The 21,916-nt window shown below is 35.1% G+C and overlaps 1 long non-coding RNA gene across 1 annotated transcript in view; it reads right to left on the bottom strand.

The window, feature by feature from the left end:
- LOC137851782 (uncharacterized) overlaps positions 1-21,916 on the bottom strand; it is a 40,048-nt gene that overhangs the window by 5,903 nt on the left and 12,229 nt on the right. Inside the window, exon 2 of the long non-coding RNA XR_011093466.1 lies at positions 2,024-2,120. This is a non-coding gene — a long non-coding RNA (uncharacterized lncRNA). The remainder of the gene's footprint in view (positions 1-2,023; positions 2,121-21,916) is intronic.

The following is a 21,916-nucleotide window of genomic DNA, read 5'->3' as shown; positions in this document are numbered from 1 at the left end:
ATTCTTAACATTCTTCATACATACCAAGAAACTATGATTTTTACTGTTCTCAGTGGCATTTTTTGTTTTATATTAATATACTATCAGACTACATGTCCCTCTTGCAGAAAATGAAATTGAAAGATGCTTCTTGTTTAGACTTGAAATCAGGAATCTTAACAATTCACTGGAAACAAAGCCTCAACAGATAAAGCACAACTAATTATACTACATAGAAAAGGAAAGGATCCCAAGTTTAAAATGTAATGTTTTCTGAAAAGCAGAGACTACAGATTACCCTCACAATGTCTTTGGACAATAAATAAATAAATAACCAAGCAAACAAATAAATAAATAAATAGTTTATCTCAAACATCTAATAGTAGTTGATGATAATGTTCCTCTATAAAATAAGTAAGAATGGTTAATGTCAGATTAAAACTTTTTGCCATCATTTCTTAAGTCTGACCTTGGGAGACATCTAGGGGTGAGAGGTTTATTTTGTAATTGGTGTCCCTGCTGAAATTGCCAACAGGTGCAGAGGGGCCAGCAGCTCTGGACAGCCTGATACCTTCTCTTCTCTACTCAAGCCCTGAGAACTGCATGTACCTTTTAGCAAAGATTTCATTAACAAACCACCATGCTTGGTGTCTAGTTGGGAAGTCATTTTTACAAAAGGAAATAATACTTGAAATAGCTTTATTACATAGTTGTAATTGCAATTTATATGAAAACATAGTCATTTTTATATTGTTCATTTGTAGCATTTTTTTTTGAGTGAATTCCCATAGCACATACCTAGATTATCAGCACAGGAAAACACTCTGCACACTCAACATATTGCTTTACAATTACTCAGTCTTTATATCCAGTATATGTGGACTAAAGGTAAATCAAACTACACAAAGTTTCCCAGTATCTAAGATCATGTTATAATAGTTGGTGTCCAACAAGAAATTGAAGTAATAAATTATCTTTAGTTGTTTTATTTTGTTTATTTTGCATTTATTTTTGAGAGTCTGAGGAAGTATCTCAATTGTAAAGCCACACCATGATACTGTTTTAAAAATTGGTGGGGTATCCAATTATTTTGAAATGCACATAGAACAGTACTATCCAGTAGCTTCCCCATGTTTACCTCCTCTAACAGGAACTAAATGTAGAGCCTGTAAATCAGCAGAGAGGATCAAGTGAGGCCAGGATCTTTCATACTCTGACCATTCACCATGCAATCATGAGGGCTTGAAATGGTGGGCAAGCCAGAAAATATTTCATTTGAAATATAGGCAACTTGCATTTCTACTTGGTTTGGGATCAAAAGATTAAGGTAGAATAGGAGCACCTTTCATACTCACCTTAGTGCCTCCGGATACTAGAAATTCTTCTTAACACCCATTAAAGGCAAAATGGAATAGTATGAATATTCAGCTGCTGGTAGAGACCCCTGTTTACTGGAACTCACAACCCAACTGGATGGAAAACCATCAGTGACCAAGCTCCCATAGCGAAGGGAAACCAGGAATTTTAATGGTAAATCATATGCCTAATGCATAGACCTAGTCCTCTTTTGATAATCTATGTTCTTGTTCCAGCAAGAGGAGAGTAGGAGAATTAAGTAACTGTGCAAACTGAGAAGGATCAACATTGATCATGGGTCATGAACCTATTGCCCCGTAGGTTATATGTCTATGTAGAATGATTCTATCACAATGATTTGGCACACAGTAAGTTAAAACTTTGAAACTCTGGGGCATGATGGGTGGAGAGGAAGGGTGTAGGTGTAATTAAAAGTTAGTATGTGTGTGCATCTATGTATAATATATGAAACATACTATGGTTATGGCACAGCACAATTTGAAAGCTTCTGCTGCTCTGAATTCAGATTTAAGTCACCTAGGATCACTTTAAACACAGAAAAATTAGGCTTAGTTGTTATCCTCTTTCTGTTTTGCTTATATCACGGCATTTAAAAAAAAAAAAAAAAAAGTAAAAAAAATATAAAATGTAAGTCAGCAATCACTTCTATACAAACAAGAGAACAAACCTGCTCTTTCTTCCAGGTCGACCCACAAGTTTTTGATCTTTTTTCTTATGTTCCTCACTCATTTCTGTGCAGGAATGAATCAGCCACAACCTTCATTCTGGGGATAAAAAAAAAAAACAAACACACATAAATTCTGTCCATGGTTCTGTTCATGCTTCTGAGTCTGGTCTACCAAACTGTTCCTGCTCTGAGAACAAACATATCCTCCCCTCCTATCACAAATAACAAATTTTATTCCCATATCAATGAATGCATACATAAAACAATATATCCATGTATTAAATATCATGTTAGTATGAGTTTTTAATATAATATACCATTAATATCTAACAAAATTACTTCTTAAGAAAGGTGTCATTTTCTGGAAATCTGTGTAACTAGATCATGAACAACTGCAGTGTCGTGGATGATCAATGCATACTAGAAAGGATGAGAACTGTTATTTTATTTTTTTATAGCACAACAGATTTTTCCTAGGAAGCATCATCTAGGCTACAGAAGACTACTTTTGTTTCTTTATTCCTCCACTGCAATCATTTATCCTACAGACTTTATGTAATATTCAGGAACCCATTATGTCATAATAAACAATCAGTGCCAAGGTAGTTCTTGCCCCTAGAGCTAATAACTAACATACTCATCAGGTAAAGGGCTTTATCAGTAAGGGTGAATCTGCAAGATCCCCATTTTGTTGTTGAAGTTACACAGCTTCACCAAGTGAAAAATTTCACCCACAAAATCACTCCTTTAAAAAGATAGACTAAACTTTTTGAAATTTCAGATTTATTGGGACTTAAATAACTAAATAATAATAATAAATATACACATGCTTATGACTGACATAGCTAAGCTAGTAATATTCTAGGTGTATTTTCTCTCCAAAATTAATTGTCCTGAATGTGACAAAGGGTAACGGTTCTTATAGTAGATATATATAGTCTCCAGCCTTATGTGCCACTCTAGGCAGCTTACTTTGCCTTGTAATGCCTCCTTCTTCCTTCCATGCTCACCTATAAACCCTGCATCCACGTTTTTGATTCACTTATATGGTGCCAAAAATCTCAGCTACTCAGAATCACAGAATAGTCTAGGTTGGAAGAGACCTCCAAGATCACCCAGTCCAACCTCTGACCTAACACTAACTAGTCCTCCACTAAACCATATCCCTAAGCTCTACATCTAAACATATTTTAAAGACCCCCAGGGATGGTGACTCAACCACTTCCCTGGGCAGCCCATTCCAATGCCTAACAGCCCTTTCAGTAAAGAAGTTTTTCCTAATATCCAACCTAAACCTCCCCTGGTGCAACTTTAGCCCATTCCCCCTCATCCTTTCACCAGGCACATGGGAGAATAGACCAACCCCCACCTTGCTACAGCCTCCACATGTACATGCATAGAAGATACAATCTGAGTACATACAGTAGTATTGACAGGAAAAAATCTTATGAAATCATGCAGTTTACAAACCAAGATCTCACCAGTTAGGAAAAACTGCCACCACTACAGTTGTTCCACTCCTCATGGTCTCATACATAAACACATTACAGTACAATACATGATACATACTAGGTTTTTCAGGAGAGACAACCTCTACCTCAGTACAGGATGATTACTTGTCTGCAATGTTTACAGAAGGAATTAATAAATAAGCTGCATAGTCACTAGATATGCACTGCCTGATTTGACATGTTCATTCTGGGCTATTTGAAGCTCCAGAAATTTCTGTGTGCAGCTACATCCAATCTTGCTTTCAATAAGCTCAGTACTGCTAACATTGGCTGATTCAAGAGTCAAGGTGAAGTAATACAACAGTTACGGTGACATATCTAGTGCATGTGATGGGGCCTGAAAGCTGTATATTTTATTTTTAAATGTTCTGTTGATCATGAAAGCCGCCTGCTCACTGCTTTTTCTAGATCAGTGAGAGCCACACAACTGTGGGAAGGAAAAATGGAGCCATCCATGCAAGTCACTGAGCATGGTCAGCTGGGAGAAGCCTTCTAGACAGCAGGAGAGGAATCTTATTGCCAAAAGAAGATGTAAAGCTTATCAAAAACAGTAGGGTGCAACAATGTAATCATCTTCATGGAACAGGAAAAAATAAATAAATAAATAAAAACAGTTATTGGAAACTGTTAGACTGAGATAAGGGCTTGAGGAAAGATCCCACCCTAGAAGAATACAAGAAGGAGGGGTTGGAGAGAAAGAAAATGTCAGACCTTTTTATTTTAATGTGTCTAACCCAGCAAATCTGACTTCTCTATGTTTCAAAAGTTTCCTTGTTCCTTGCACTCTAATAAGACAGAGCTTTAATAATTGGAAAGCCTTTGGTGGTTTTCAGCATTTTCACTTTAAGGAAAAGACACAGATTGTTCCACTTCAAGAATCAGGCCAAATTGGGGTCTTGTCACAACTTGTTAGTAAGAAATGTCTCAGCGTGTGAAAACTGTGCTGAAACTGTTGCTCAGAAATAGAGAGTTTTCTCTCTGTGGTACTTGTACAGCTTGAGCAGTTCACCACCTGAGCAGTTCACCATCTTTAACCTATTATCCTCAACTTCTTGAAGTGAGGTACAGAATAACTATGATTTACTTCCTATTTCCTTCAACTAGGAAACTGAGAAATCCAAATCATGCCCAGTCTGTAGTTTACTTTATTAATAAATAAAACAGCCAATTCTACCACATATCAGGTTGCTTCTGTAAACCTTGCATTTTCTCTTTGTTAAAGTAGAAGTCAACAGTTCTTATTTGGGATTTAGCTTTTTTTTTTTTTTTTTTTTTTTTTTTTGCTTTATGTTAAAAGGAGAGAGGAAGTTATTAGTGACCTTCAAATCAATGTCTATGGTTGAAGAATGGAAGCATGCTTCCTGAAACTGCTGGCACTCAGATGGTGATTGACATTCATTGACAATTAGTACTACTAAGCTTTAATTCCTTTCTAAAAATGTAACCCTCCACCTATACAAGCGTGTAATACCTTTATTACATAGCTTGTTTCATTCATGTCTGCATTTTGTCAGGTTTGTTATATTTCTAAGTATCCTTGATTAGAAATAGTTGTCCTCTATTTCACCCTTCAAGTAAAATTGTAAAATCATCAACAAGCACTATGGACAATCACCTAACAGAAATTCCAAGACACTTTAAAAAATACTACTACTACTAAAACAGGATGTTTCCCTTGACAATTATAATTCCACTAGCATTTTTATTTGTTCTTTCAGAATAAACACTTACTGAATCACAAGGATTAAATAACAACCTTTGCCACAGAGTTAGTCTGACTTTTCAGTAATTTAAAAAGTTATTTCCATGATTCAAAATTCTGAGCATGTCTGGGCAGAGGAGAATATAAAGAATTGCTAACTGCTGTTTGGACAAATCTTTTCCTGTTCTCTCCCCATGACCATTTTATAATTTGAGAGTATGACATCAGTCTTGACTTCATTTACAGTAAGGATATACACTTATTTAGAGACCAGATGGTGGTTTATATCTGATAATATTCAGATGTTTTTTTCTTTATTTACCCAGTTTATTAGGTAACACTGTAATAAAGGACATAAAATAGTAACTTTGCATACAGCTAGGACCTATTATCTGAGGACCTTAAATCACTTTATTATTTAATAATGATTACTGTTGGTAAATTCAGTCAGGACTTTTTTATTATTATTATTATTTATTATTTCATAGAAAAAGTTATGCGAGCTTCCAAAGGAAGCCAGAAGTCAGAAAAGACAACAGTAGTTCAGATGTTATGAGAGCTAGATTATGGTCAGGGGTGGCTAGCAGTGAAATTCACTACAAAGATTAATGAAAACAAGATATGTTACCCTATGAAGATGCTGCAGTCATTCAAATTCTCTTTAGAGAGTGAAGAACTCAATATGGATCCATGATAATTGCAGGCAAATATCAGGTTGGTATATTTACCTGCAGTTAAACATTGTAAGGGAAGGGAAAAAAAAAAAAAAAAAAAAAAAAGTGCTCTGTATCAGACTCGGAAAGAACATTCATTATAGTTAATTGTCATACACTTCAGGAATCTCATTTCAAATTGAGGTGTCAAAAAGATTGGTTGTTTTTTGAGGGTTTCCTAAAGTTTTCAGAATTTGGTGCTTAAAAGCTTTTATCTATTCAGGGGGATCAGTTGACTTCATTCACTTGTCAGATACATGTTTTATTAATCACTTCAAGTGGTAGGAGCGATCCAATTACTCCTTTGAGAGGAGGAAGGCTAGTCCAGTTGAGACATATTCTAAGCAATATTTTACTCCTACCAAGAAATACTTGTAGCCATTAAAGAGGCAAACTTAAATAAAATGGAATGGAGATGTTGTCCTTCTGTATTAAGCAAGCTTTGCAGAGATATCTATCTGTAAGCCCCACCAATATTTCATAAGCAAAATGTATATATTCACCAGACAGAAGTGACAGAAACTGGCAGTTTCACAAGGGTTTAAAGGTAAGATTGAGCTGGCAAATTTTCATGTCTTAGACTTCTTTTTAAAAGTAGCCCTTTAAAAGGGAGCTTGTTTATATTCATATATTGACATAAAATAGTCTTAACTTGATCATCAGCTGCTGAAATTATATAAATCACAGCATAACATAAGACACTTTCCATCATCACTTATAAATATTGCTTTTTTTTTTTTCTCCAGCTTTTTGCTTTTAGAATAAGTTGTACCTTTACTAATGTTTATGGTGGAAGCCAAATTCAGTTGTCAGAATTTTGACAAGCATGCTCTAAATATCAAATTTAAAACACTTAATAAGCATATTCTTTAGTACATTAGGACAACCCCAAGGAGATAAGGAGATGGGTTACAAGAAGGAGAGGAACAGAAAAATATTTCTAATGACTCAGCCACTGAATTTGAGGTATTTGCTGAAAGCCCAAAATTTACTCTCTGATTTTCATGCACACCTTCAGATGATTTCGTCTGTTATACTGATGACATCTACTGAAATCGTGGAGACAAAAACACAGACACATTTTGAAAATTACAAGAGGTATTGGTTTTTTGAATTCATAGTTATGTGACAAATAGAAATACTGTAAATTAATGCATAGTATATATATCTTTCACATTGAAATCAACTGAAATAATCTCAATAAGGCTGTTTAGAACAAATGTTGTCACAGATACATTATTTAAAGTTGTCATTGATTGAATGGATACTACTTGATCTCTCTTTTTTTTTTTTTTTTTTTTTTTTTTTGTGTGTGTGTTTTGTGGTTTAACCTGGCCAGCAGCTAAGCACCACACAGCAATTCTCTCCCCCTCCTCCCCCAGTAGGATAGGGGAGAGAATTGGAAAAATATTAATATCTTGTGGGTTGAGATAAAAGTGTATTAGGACAGAAAGGAATTAATAATAATATATATATGATACATATAAATATGATATGCATCATGTGATATATATATGATATAAAATAAGCAATGCACAATGCAATTGCTCACCACCAACTGACCGATGCCCGTCCTAAGCCCAAGCAGCCATTGGTCCTTCCCACCATATGAGTTGTTCAGCATGACACTGTATGGTATGGAATACCCCTTTGGCCAATTTGGGTCAGTTGTCCTGGGACTGTCCCATCCCAGCTCCTGCTGCACTCCCAGCCTCCTCACTGGAAGGGTGATGAGAGAAGATGAAAAATCCTTGGCTTAGTATAAGCATTGCTTTGCAACAATTACAATATCTGTATGTTATCAACATTCTCATCCTAATTCCAAAACACAGCACCATAAAACCTACCATACGGGAAATTTATTCTATCCCAGCTGAAACCAGGACAACCAGTCTTTCTAAACAACTTAATGAGCAAGAGAATTCACCCTTATATATATATATATATATATATATATATATAAATACATATATACATATATGTATAAATACATATATATATATTTACATATATATATATAAGTATATATACAAAAATATATATTTATCTGTAGTTAAGGTACCTCAGGGCTCCGTTCATTAGATATTACTTTACTTCCCAGCTGGAGAGCTAAAATAGCCATGTATTATTTCCTAATGAATAGAGCTCTTTGTAAGAAATACTGTTGTAATCTAAAACAGTATAATCTAAAGCTTATTTATTTTTATTTCTTTATTTTATTTTTGTGCACTTTGGAACACAAAAGATCCTAAAACAGTCTCTGCCAGTTGAATTAACATTTGCATTCTATTTAGCTGTCATCTATGTGCTGAAATAATTCATGGTGCCACTGTACCAGTACTTGTTAAACAATAATTACTGAAACTGACACAAAATAGTTGATTTGTTGGTGGTCTTAATCCTTAAATGAATCTTGTTACTGCAAAGGACTCTTGATTCATGAATATTGTTTAATGCAAAGCAATTTTATGCCATGGTAAATTACTATCAAAACATAAAAAAAAAGAAGCGAAGGCACGTTGTACCCCAAATTAATCAAAACTATCTTGAAAGCTTCTTGATTTGCAACTTGAAATACAAATTTACAGACATGAAAATCTAATATAAAACACAAAGCTAAGGCATCTCAATATTTGGCAGGTAAACACTGGTAGAACACATTTTATGGGGAATTAAAGCTGTAGATAAAAACTAAAGGTGTTCAAATATTTTATAAGAACTCTTGAGTGGTGAAAGTTCCCCTCCACATACACCAAATTTACACTTGATTTCTTCTCAGTAATTTATCCACTACTTGAAAAACAGTTTGCAGTTATCAAAAAATGCCTGTCAGTTTATACTACTACTAATCCCAATACTTACGCCTCCTGCAGATCTAGTACTTTTCACTTCATTTGTGGTTGTTTCTCTGTTTTTTTTTCACAATGGACAATCACAGTTGGAAGGTCCATTCTTTGAAGTAATATATAATACTGTTCCCTCTTGTCCCATACTTAGATAATAATGGAGATCTTAATGAAGTTTGTGGAAATACTAAAATATATAAAAAGTTAAAACACACATCTAAATTTTCACATTATTTTTCAAATTAATTCAATATTACACCAGAATATCCCAAATAAAAATATTTTTTTGCTTCTTTCACCATCATATCATTTTATGGATTGTCTGAAAACTTCCCCGTACTTGGGCTAACCTGAGTTTGTGGTTAGGCTCATCATCATGCACACCTCAAGAGACAGTGAAAAATGACATGAAAGCCTCAAACTATGTCTAAACATAGGTACAAGAGCTGGAGACATTAGATCAGGCCCAGGCTTGGGCCTCCTTTCCACACCTCCTGAACACTTTGGTTTACAAAGAAAGGAAATACAAGAGAAAGATCAGGACAAGAGCTGAGGAGTACTTCAACAAGCTCCTAGCCTGGATAACCAGGGAGATCTGTCTCCTGAGGATGCTGTGGTGCCTGTCTGAGAGCAGCATCACAGCTGGAAGGTCAGGGCTCTCATCACAGAGGTCAGGGCTCTACCACCCTATTGGTGGGGTCACCACTAGGGCTGGAGATTCAAGGAAGCCCCAGCTGCATCTCAGGCTTTGATAGCTTGCAAGTTCTCTTGCTCCTGTGTAAAGCAGCTTGTGAGGCTTACCCAAGCTGGGGAAGCTTGCTTGTCCCTTTAGCTTTGGGAAAATCCAGAAAGACAATTTTTAAAATATTTTACTAAGAGAATTTTTCTTTTGATGCAGGATTAAAATAATTAAGTAAATAAATAAATAAAAGTACATTCTAAACTAGAATGAAAATTATTTTTCATATATTGATATTTTCACTGGAACATAAAGATTCATTCAGTTCTACTCACAGCAGAAACCATACCAATCAAATTACAGTTTGCATCTATAAAAATGAGGGTTTGTCCACCTTAGCGAATACTTATTAATGTTTTCTCTCTCTCTTTTATAGCAGGCTCCAATTCCGTGACGGTAATTATTAACTTTTTTTTAGATTCAATCATGACCAATAATATAGAAAAAAGGGGAGAAAATTAATTCATCCTGTTATAAGAACAGGAATTACAGGATATAAAATTCTTAACCATATTTTAAATAATTATATCAAAATTATTAAAGATTCTGATCACACATACTCAAAGTACTCTTCCTCCTGACCTGGAAGCCTGGGACAGGAAGCAGAAGAAACCCCCCACAGTTCAGGTGCAAACAGTTAGAGACCTGCTGCTCCACCTGCACTGTCACAAGTCCATGGGGCCAAATGGGATACACCTGAGGGTGCTGAGGACGTTGGCAAATGTGATTCCTGGGATGCTTTCCATCATCTATCAAGAGTTATATTAATCTGGAGAGGTTCTAGATGACTGGAGACTTGTTAATGTGATGCCCATCTATAAAAAGGGTTGCAACAAGGGCCTGAGGAACTACAGACCTATCAGTCTGACCTTGGTGCTAGGAAAGATGACAGAACAGGCCATCTTGAATGCAATCACGCAGTGTTTGCAGGGTATCAAGTCTAGTCGGCATGGGTTCATGAAAAGCAAGTCCTGCCTGACCAACTTCATCTCCTTCTATGACCGGATGTCCCACCTGGTGAATGAAGGAAAGGCTGTTGATATAGTCTACCTAGACTTAAGCAAGGCCTTTGACATGGTCTCCCATAGTATTCTCCTGGAGAAGCTGACAGCCCATGGCTTGGACAGATACATGCTTCGCTGGGTTAAAAACTGGCTGGACAGCCAGGCCCAGAGAGTGGTGGTGAACACAGTGAAATCCAGCTGGCCAATGGTGTCCCCAGGAGTTGGTGTTGGGGCCCATCCTCATTAATACCTTTATTGATGATTTGGATGAGGGAGTTGATTGCATCCTCAGTAAGTCTGCAGATGACACCAAGTTGGGGGGAAGTGTCAAATCTGCTAGAGGGTAGGAAGGCACTTCAGAGGGGCCTGGACAAGAGGGATGGATGGGCCAGTGGAATGACGCTCAACATGGCTGAGTGCTGGGTCCTGCATTTTGGCCACAACAACCCCATGCAGCGCTACAGGCTTGGAAGAGATTGGCTCGAAATCTGGATCTGGGTGTGTTGGTCAATGTTCACCTGCACATGAGCTGGCAGTGTACTCAGGTGTCCAAAAAGCCTGATGGCATCCTGGCTTGTATCAGGAATAGTGTAGCCAGCAGGATCAGCTGTATTCAGCTCTGGTGAGGCTGTATCTCGAGTACTGTAGTTTTGGGCCCTTCAGTACAATAAAAATATCAAGGCCTTGGAACATGTCCATAGAAGTGATACAAAGCTGGTGAAGGGCCTGGAACAAAAGTCCCATGAGGAGGGAACTGAGATTATTTAGTCTGAAGGAGGCTCAGGGGAAGCTATGTTGCTCTCTACAACTACCTGAAAGAAAGAAGATAATTAGTGATAGGACTAGAACGAATGGCCTCAAGTTGTGCTAAGGGAGGTTTAGGTTAGAAATGAGGAGACATTTCTTCTCAGAAAGATTTGTCAGGCATCAGAACGGGTTGCCCAGGGAAGTGGTGGCATCATCGTCCCTGGGGGTGTTCAAGGAGAGGTTGGACTTGGTGCTTAGGGACATGGTCTAGTGGGTGACATTGGTAGTAGGGTGATTGTTGGACCAGATGATCTGTGTGGTCATTTCTAACTCTAATGATTCTATGATTCTCTGATTACTGTCAAGTAGGCATAAAGCAAATTCTGTCTAATGAATGAGGAAGGACTCCTGTCAGATGGAAAGATTATTATATGATTGTATACTCAAAGTAATAATTCATGCAGTATCCCAATTACCACTATATGCATCACTCTACCCTTTTTCATAATTTGGTTTCGTATTGCTTTGCAAACTCAATATTGCCTTTTGTATAGCTTAATTGTGACAAAGTGTTTTAATTGAAGCCTATCTCTATACCACCCCAATTAGCATGAGACTGGAAACCCTCATTTTAAATACTGGTAATCTTTACTCCAGCAGAGAAAAAGTTCAGATCCAGACTTAAATTCTGTTAACTGGTCTGTTTACTTTTATGTCATGCATATTAACAGAGAAATAGCTTTTGTCTTTTATTAACGGGAAATCTGTAGTAGGAAAATATGTTAACCAGTACTGCTGCAAGCTGCTGGTGGGTTGTGCACAAGATGACTAGTTTAAAACTGACTTGTTTATATATTAAGGATTTGCAGGCTTATATCTGTATGTGTATATGTATGATTAATTATAGTGTTGCTACCAGTTTGCTGTAGCTGGAAATGACTTGATAATACCTTTCAGAAACTGGAAGCTGAAGTTAATAAACATCTTTCCAGATGGTTGATCCCTTAATCAAATTCTACTTCAAAAAAAGAGTAGATGCCACAAGAAAAGAAGATCCCTACTAAAACCTGTGCACTTATGTTTCAGAAAATAAATAAATGAATAAATAAATAAATAAAAATCCGTTCAGGTCTTGAAGAAAGGTATATTACCGCCTGATCCCCATTAATGAAAGTAGCATTCCTAGGGTTTTCCTAATATGCAAACATTTTTTGTCTTATTATAAATTATTTTTATTCACATTTCTCTATTGTCCTTTTTTTTTTTTTTTTCTAAAGATCTGTTAGAGAAATGGAGGTGGTTAACTTTTTTCTTTTTATTAATAAAGCACTTTTAACACATTTTTTAATCTTCAAGGTGTCCTACGTGGAAATGGCTAGTTATAATTGTTATTGGAGCTTTCACTAACAAAGAAGAAGTCCAAGCAATAAAGGATGAGATGAGGACAGGTTTGAGGAAAGGTTAGGAAGCTGGATATATCTGAATATACTCAAATATGGCTTAAAACGCCACAACAGCACTTCATTTGTTGTCTTTAATATTAGAAATGATAGGACATGGTGAAGAAAACTAAATCCTTAAGTAAGATAGATGTATGTTTTTCACAAAAATATATAAATATTTTAAAGGTTAGCATTTAAAAGGTGATTAAAATTAATTTTAGAGAACCACGGGTAATAAGACCAATCGAACAGCACACTTTAAGCTTACATTAGATTTTATTAATATCATTCTGGTGTCAATCAAACAAATAGAAAAATAGGTAGCTTTTGGACACCCCAAAGTCTGCACAATTTTCTCCCAACATTAAGAAGTAAAAGACATTTTTCTATATCCATCCAATACTTAAAACTGTGAACTATCCTTGTATCACTTATACACACAGAAACACATCGACACACAAATAAATAGAAGATAATTTGACATAATATTGATTCCAAAAGTCAATGTATTCTTGTAATTGGTGGTACAAAAAGTGGTATTGGAAAATCCTCATTGTCTACCTCTGTTGTAGATCATCACAGCAACAGATATTTAGTTAATGGACTCAAATCAGCAAGAACAGCTTTTCTGAACAAGTATCTGGGATGGCAAATAGAAACAAAAAGGCCTGCTTTTCAAGTGAAATGTGATATTCATGTGCAGTGATAGTCAGTGTTCAATTTTCACTCATTTTTCTATTAAAAAATAAATAAAAATGAATACTGTACCTATTCAGTCAGAGGACAGAACCTTAAGTAATCAGCCATGTCTGTCAATCACACACTATCAACAATATAAAAAATACAGCAAAAAAAAAAGTGAACACTTTGCAAACAGACTCTTGAGCATACAAATTATTTAGTGGATCCCTAACTGTGGTGCTTAAGAAACCATTTCACAAAGATCTGTATGCATGGAAGTGCAAGGTTAAATTAGTCTGACAAAATTTTCAACGTTATAAAGCAAAGTAATTTAAGAGCTATAACACCTTGTCAAAGAAAGTCACTCTTCTGAATTTAATCTGTGCTAAAAGATATCTTATAAAATAAAGACTCTAACTTCTAAAGACAATAGGCCAGACTATTGAATACAATAGGCCAAATTTACCTTCAGTGTCACCCTGAATTGCACTAGAGATTAATTTACTTTGTTTTCTATGTTGGACAGCACTAGAATGAATACATCAGCCCTTTAAACCCGAAGTGTCACTTTAATGCCATAATCACTCCCTAGTACTGTGTCTGGCTTAAATCAAGAGTGATGGGTTAAGTTTACTAGTGGGTATTTAAGCAACAGACACTTGACAAATAATTTTTTGCACAGGAACTGTTTACTTTTTTAGTAGCAAGATTTTGCAGCTTTGTTTACATGTCCCTAGAAGAGTATACATGTATATAAGAACTGCTAAATCTCCCAATAAAGAAAAAACTTAAAGAACACCAACGTGAAGGTACCTCTGTAGGTTTTCCATCTGCTTACAGCAATACACAGTACACAGAAGATTACACCAAAGGATGCTTAAAATACATGTTCTAAGATAAGTTATGCATTCTCCCCTCTTTCATCAGACGGATTCAGAATTTACCTGCTGATGTCCATGGACTGTCTTGAAAAAATGGTACATAAGGTTTTGAGAAGACAATAGAAGTTATTCTCACATTATATATGTTAGAATTACCATCACACCAATAATAAACAGGTAACATAGTTCCATTCTCTGTTGAATAGTTTCTCTCTTGGCTGTTACTGCTCCTGACTAGTATCCAGATAAGCTTGTATATATATGTTTTCCTCCAGCAAGAATATGTTAGTATATGGATTCCCTGGTGATCATGAACACTAGGCACTATCAATAGGTTAAAAACTGAAATGATAACTTCCAAAATATTTGTCTTTCTCCTATCCACTCAGCTGGAACAGACAGTGTCTGAATCTGTGGATATATATATATATATTTATTTTTTTAATTAAAAACTATACAAAAACAAATACTGTGTCTCATACTGGGATATAGAGGATACCTCAAGAGAACTGTAAGACTGTTTTATGACCTTTTGAAGGAAAAGAAGGCTGTTTATTACAAAGCTATATATTAGATTTCTTTGGTCTAGTCAAAATAAAATTACTGTTGAAAATAAAATCATGTTTCTCTCAGAAGTCTCTCAAAGCGTTACTGACATTCTCTATGAAAATTAAACTCTATAATCTAGAAAAAAAAATATTAGTGTCTAAAAAGGAAGTTTGTTGGTTTGTTTGTTTGGTTTTTTTAGGGAGGGGTGAGTAGCAAGGGAGTTTTAGGATAATTGTAGCTGGAATATTTTTTGTATTTCAAAAATAAACTCTTTGAACCTAACATAAAATTCATATATATATATCAGAAGAGGCAGAAACCTCTTTTTCCCAATTGTGTGATGGCATATAACCAGAGAAATGACAACAAAGTCCTTCTCACAGCACAAAAAGCAATGTGGAGAGGAAATGAGCAGAATCAAGTCCTGTCCACCGACCTTTGAAAGCAAACATGAAAGGCTAAAAGGGTTTGGTGGAGAGTTTCCCTGTCTGGTCCTGATGCATACCTGCCAAAAATTTATTCTCATGCCATCACTGCATAGTTTGTAGAATCATAGAATCATTAAGGTTGCAAAAGACCTTCAGGATTATCTGGCCCAACCATCACGCTACTACCAATATCACCCACTAAAACATGTCCCTGCAATGAATCCTTTGATTTTTTTTCTACACTTGATATTAAAATCCACTTCCTACATCCACTGGTGACACGCAGTACAAATATATGAGGGATACAATCTTCTTCAAGATACCTTGTGTCATGGACACCTATAAATTTGTAGGGTCTATTGTACCAGTCACAGACTTGAATCATTCTCTTCAGGTGAGATGGCACCAAGAATATCATGGAGCCATGGCATCTCACAGCAGCCTTTTCTACTAAGAATGCCATCCGTGTTTTGTTCACTGGGACATAGCTTTCTTTGGCAATTATAAGTAGTGTTTTTTCCTTGTAAATTCTATTTTTCCAAATAAACAGATGAGATTGTTATTCCATCTTTTACATAACTTCTACTTTTTTGAGAGCTCAACATAAATAATATATATATACATATATATATATAATACAATCCTAAAAGTACAATCTGCACAATCACATAAAAAATGCAGTGGCTTAATATCCCACTTACAATTGTGGCCTTCAGTCAACCAGTTTATAATCCACCAATTACAAGCCAGGTTGATTTGTAATTGTGTGGTTTCCTTAAAAACAAATAAACAAAACAAACAAACAAACAAACAAAAAACACATTCTAACATAAAGCCAACTGATTATATAAAACTACTGCATCAATATTACTTTTGTTAACTAGAAAAATAAATAAATAAAAAGCATGAAGGTAGTTTGACAGACTATATTTTTTATAAATTTTTGATGATTTGTATTCATAATGTAAGATTCCTTAGTATCTAATTTAGTATAAAAAAAAAAATTATTTTATTTTGTATTGATGTGAAAGAATGAGAAATATCTAGATTATGAAGATTATCTCTTTGGAATCCTGGCTACCAACTTGCTATATATTATTTGAACTTGCACAATAAAATACAGCTATATTAAGTACTAAATACCTTTAGGAAGTAATTTTAAAATATTAAGTGTTTCCTGATGTTTACATAGCTTTATTTTATAATCCAAATAAAGACAAATGCATCTTTTCTGAAACTTTTGTCTTTAGATATGATTATTAGAGATATTATCATTTTTATTTAATAATATGCAAGGTGTTTTTAACACCTTTCTTCATTTCACTTAAGCTAATAAAAACTCATATGCATACTGAAAATGATAATAGAAAATTGAAAGTTTATTTTAGATATTCAAAGCAAAGCTCAGCTGCACTGATTATTGTATGTTACTAAATTTCTAAGGGTGTTAATCTGACAGGGTGATAATCGCTAATTTACACTGCTAGTTTGTTTGTTTGTTTTTAATGGTAGCCATCAATAAGGACTCTTAAATTCATGTTACAAGTTCCATTCATACATTTAAAAATACACAAGAAATTTCTATGGTCTTAATAATAACTATGATTATGCTAATAATAAAACATTAATTTATAGAAACATAAAGATCAGGTTTAGCAACTGTTATTTATAAGAATAATCCTGAAGAGAAATAAGTGTAGAAATACTGCACTTGTGTCTTTTGTAAGACAGTCTACTACAATAAGGCAAACCTGATAGGCTTAATCACAGGAATGATCTTCTATTATACATGTATTTTGCAAAAATTGCTCCTATGCATAAGCTTTTGCTTATACTCACATATAAGATGCTTAAGGTTACATTTATAGACTAGTATAGCCTGATTCACTTATTGGCATGAAAAAAAAAAAACAATTCCTTTGAATCTTTTAATTTAAACTCCAATTCTATAATCCAAATAAATGCTGTTGCTGAGCAACAACATACCTTTAACAGCAGAAAAATATCGTAAGATATACTTTCTTGCAAATCTTCTTTTATTGAAATAGCACAAGATATTTACTGCAACCCTTATTTTTAATAGTTAATGGGTTTTACAGACACTGGACATAATGCCTGCTATAAAACTAATCTTAGATTTGCATATACAATAGTATAATAAAATGTGATCTGCTAGCCCATAGTGATTTTCTAGGGATAATAATTTCAACATTAACAATTGTATCTGCACAGGAAAAAATTGCACAGCACAAACAAAGCCTCCAAAGTACTCACAGAGAAGGTGTAATGAGGTCTATTTACAGTTATTAATAAATAAATAAAAAGTCAGCAATTTTTCTTCTCTTGGAAAGCAAACAAACAAACCAAAACAAACAAACAAACAAACAAAACCTATGTTTTAATAGATAAGTGCACTTCCTAGAATAAAATTCCTTTTAAAAATTATAGTGACATGATCCATGAAAATAAAATCATTTAGAGATAAAACAGAAAAAAAAAAAAAAAGAAAAAAAAAAAGAAACAGGAGGGGATCAAAAGTTTTTGATATATAGGGTAATAATGCTTCCTATATCACTATTATTTTATTTCTACCTATTGATATAAGTGAAGTTAATGATAACATGAGAAGCCAAACAACAAGCTTCATAAAAGAGACCTAAAGTCTCTTATGAACAGATTCAAGGAAAGGTGTTCAACCTAAACAGAGATTGATGCAAATTATTATTGCTCAAGCTTGTAAGCATCATATCTGTAACTTACACAGGCATACACAAAACACAGCAACAACAAACAAGACAATAAGATCACTGTATTGTTTGCTTTTTGCCACAAGCTGAAGTAAAGACAAAACGTCCTTGACCTGGCCCTGCAGTTTATCAGAGAACAGATGAGCTGGGGCTACCTTCTTCCACACTGCAGTGTAGCAGACAAATTTCAATAGATATACTAAAAAACAAATAAGGAACAAAAATAAAAATAAAAAGCAAAATATTTTCCATAATATCCACTACCTAACTTTTACACTTTGTAAGTCTTCTTCTGGTTGGTCTCAGATTAAGGCATACCAGCTCATTTGCAGCAATACAGTTTCCCAGCATGGGGAGCCTTAGAATCCAAACTCTCTTCATTTTTCAGATTATATAAATATAGCAAAAATAATAAATGATAATAATGAAGTGCATAATTAGTTATTTAATATAATAATTTTCAATTTTTTCGCTCAAAATTAAACAATTAATTCTTTTTATTCATAATACAAAGATAAATGTAATAAAGGAATAGTGTGTAACTCTGTGTAATGCAAATTTATCAGTAAATATATTTAAAAGTCTGTTTCTCGAAGTAGTTAGATTATTTTTACAAAAGACCTACCGTCTAGTATCTAGCACAGAAAGCACTGCAATTTCAAAGCTATTTGGCATGCTTTTATTACGTAAATTAAATGAGGTTGATAATTGTCAACAATATGTAATGCCAGATTACCACAGCTGTATCACTCTGTATTATATTAAAACACAGTGCATTCTCCATTCTTGTGTATTGTCCCAAGAAACATGCCATCAATGTATTAAATTACAGACTGGGTTCTTTGGGGAGAGACCATAGCTTTGTTAACAACAAGATTTAGTGAAACAGTGCAATTTACATATTAAACTCAACATCATTATACCACATAATCTAAATCTCTTGTAGGACTTTTTGATGTTTCCACAATTAAAAGCTTGTTAGTAACATCACTTGTAACTCACATAGCATAGTTAGCTACTTTAGACATATTTATAGGCTGGGAAGTACAGGAATAAGACTGGATGGAGGAGGAAGGAGAAAGGCTAACTTTGCCTGAGTGGACATGATCCTCGCTATAAGCAGAAGTGTTGATCATAGTGTGTTGGATAGGCAGAAGTGTTATGAGACGCAAATAGCGCATGTGTATTCTCTCACACACACATCTCAACTAAAAGAGCAGGATAATGGTATCTTGCATTTTCTCATGTTCTTGATCCTATTGACTTAGATGTGCAGAGGTGTGATGTGCAGATGATGTTCATGTTTCATTCACACACCAGTAACAACCTCCAGTCTGAAGCTGACCATATCTGATACAAAACTGAAAAGGTGTACTAGAAAGGCAGAGAAATGGTAAGCTACAGAAAAGTTTACCTTATAGCACAACATGCTTCTGGAATCATCTGTGTTTGTATGGATTTATGTTAGTTTAGACAGTCTTTTTGTTCTGTCACATATGGTCCCTGCTACAGGGAAATAGTCTCATGCTAAATCATGTCAGAAGTATGAAAGAATCCCATAAATAACATCTCTGTATTTCTGTCTAGATTGCTTCAATTAAGAAAATTACTTTAGACCTAACCTATAAACCAGATGGTAGGATTTGTCTTTTGAAAGAGGAGTTATCTGGAGGAAGTGCACACTCCTTAGAGCAGACTGACTGCAGAATATGTCAGATAAGAGGTAAGGCATAAGTCATTTTTCCCCCTTTCTTATCCCTTCATTTTGGCATTGTATTAAATCCAGCTGGCAATCCCTCTGCAACATTTTCCAAATCCATTCATCCTGCTCTGTTCCTATTGTCAAAAGAAGCAAAAGAAGCTTTTTACCTTGACCTTGATTTATGGAAGTATCTCCTACCTCCCAAATACAAAAACGATCAAACTTACCTGGTGTGTCACTTTGTCCATGTGGCTGGCCTGACAACATGAAAGACAGCATGAAACCTCTTTTTGTGCAGTTTAGCAACAACAGGCTGAGCAGGTTACATTTTCAAAGTTGGGTTACTATACTCGATACCTTGCTTTCCACTCACAGGGAAACAACCAGATGAATGGGCTTCTGGAAGAAAATAAATACATTTCTATATATGTATTGAGAAATTCAGAACAGTGCTTAATACTTTTCCATAATAAATATGTCATTATAACACTCATGATGCACTCAGCTGCAGGTAGTATGACTTCAAAGAACTGGATTTTTTCTCCAATCACAGCAGTGACCGATTCTCTCTCCATCCTTCCAGGCATCTCTGTACTGCAAACAGCCTAAACCCTCCTGTAGTACCAGCAACTGCCACATTTCCAGGGGAAAATAAAGTCTCTTTCCCTCTCTGCCTCCCCATTGTTGCAGCAGTTCCCAACCACAATTTTCTTGCATCTTCCAGGTTGTGCTTTTTCAATGGAATCCCACGGCAAAGGGTCTCACAGGAGTTCACAGAATCTTTCATGCTATATTTTGTTTGCTTTAAACCTATTGCTTCAGAGCAAACTATTGGCCAACAATAATTCACTTGCTCTGAGAAGTACCACCCATTATTTCTTCCAAGTTTGCTGTAACAGTCCTGATTTTATAGAGCTCTATTACCAGTTTGCAGAATAAAGAGTCCTGAGCTTTGTAAACTTATGTTTTAAGAATTCCAGTTGCTATTCTGTGATACAAATTTCTGTTTTCTTTACTTTTTGCCATATCCTCTTGAGAAGGGTGGCAGAAATGGTACAGTTTCAAGTTGTGGAACACCACAGACACACTGACATAATAATTATATTTTGTTCCCATTTCTTTCCCCTAAAAATCTCACATTAATTTTGTTTTTTTGACTTGTCAAACTGAGTACATATTTTCAGAAGATTTTCCTTGTCACTTCAAAATCTCTTTCCTGAGAAAAAGAGCCTTTTTAAGGTCTGCATTTTTGTGTGAAGAGTTGGTATCATTTTTCCCCTTGCGTGCATTTCTTTTAATTCCTGTTTGATAGATCAGTAGATGATTCAAGAATTTGAGCCTTATTTTGCAAGTTTTTGCAGTCAGTTATACCAACCCAACATAAAAAAATTTAGCAACTTTGGTCACTTACCTAATTTTCATGATTATGAATACACTCAGTAGCACAAATGTCTTGATATGTCCTTGATAAATATATCCGACAAAATTATTAGTAAAGAATTTGAGATTCTTTCAGCTAGGAATTTAAAGTTGAAACTAGATAAATTCAGATTAAAAAATGAGATAGAATTTAAATTTAAAAAGACGATTACCTGAAATTATAGGCAATTTATCACCACATGGCTTACTGAGGCTACTGACTCTTTCTATTATTACCAGTTTTAAAGTTGATAGTGAAAGGTGATTAATTTCATTAAAATTATTTTGTTTAGTACTATATTCTATTTAAAACAATGCTAACTTATAGATCCTGCATTAGCCCAAGTCAGACTCCACTCGCACAATCAGATTCCACTTGCAGTGCTGCATTCAGTTCTGGGGCCCCCAGCACAAGAAGGATGTGAATCTGGTAGAGTGGGTCCAGAGGAGAGCTATGAAGTTGATCAGAGGGCTGGAGCACCTCTCCTATGAAGAAAGACTGAGAAAGCTGGGGATGTTAAATTAAAAGAAGGGAGAGGATTAAACTAAAAGAGGGGAGATGGTTAAAATGAAAGAAGGGAGATTAAGATTAGAGATTAGGAGCAAATTCTTCACTCAGAGGGTGGTGGTTGCCCAGAGATGTTGTGGATGTCCCATCGCTGGAGGTGTTCAAGACCAGGTTGGATGAGGCCCTGGGCAACCTGATCTAGTGGGTGGCATCCCGGCTTATGGTACTGTATGGAACTGGATGATCTTTATGGTCCCTTCCAACCCAAGCCGTT

Source organism: Anas acuta, chromosome 2 (genome assembly GCF_963932015.1).
Source record: "Anas acuta chromosome 2, bAnaAcu1.1, whole genome shotgun sequence".
Classification (NCBI taxonomy): Eukaryota; Metazoa; Chordata; class Aves; order Anseriformes; family Anatidae; genus Anas; species Anas acuta.
The sequence above is the reverse complement of the archived record's forward strand: the minus strand, read 5'-3'. Positions and strand labels throughout refer to the sequence as shown.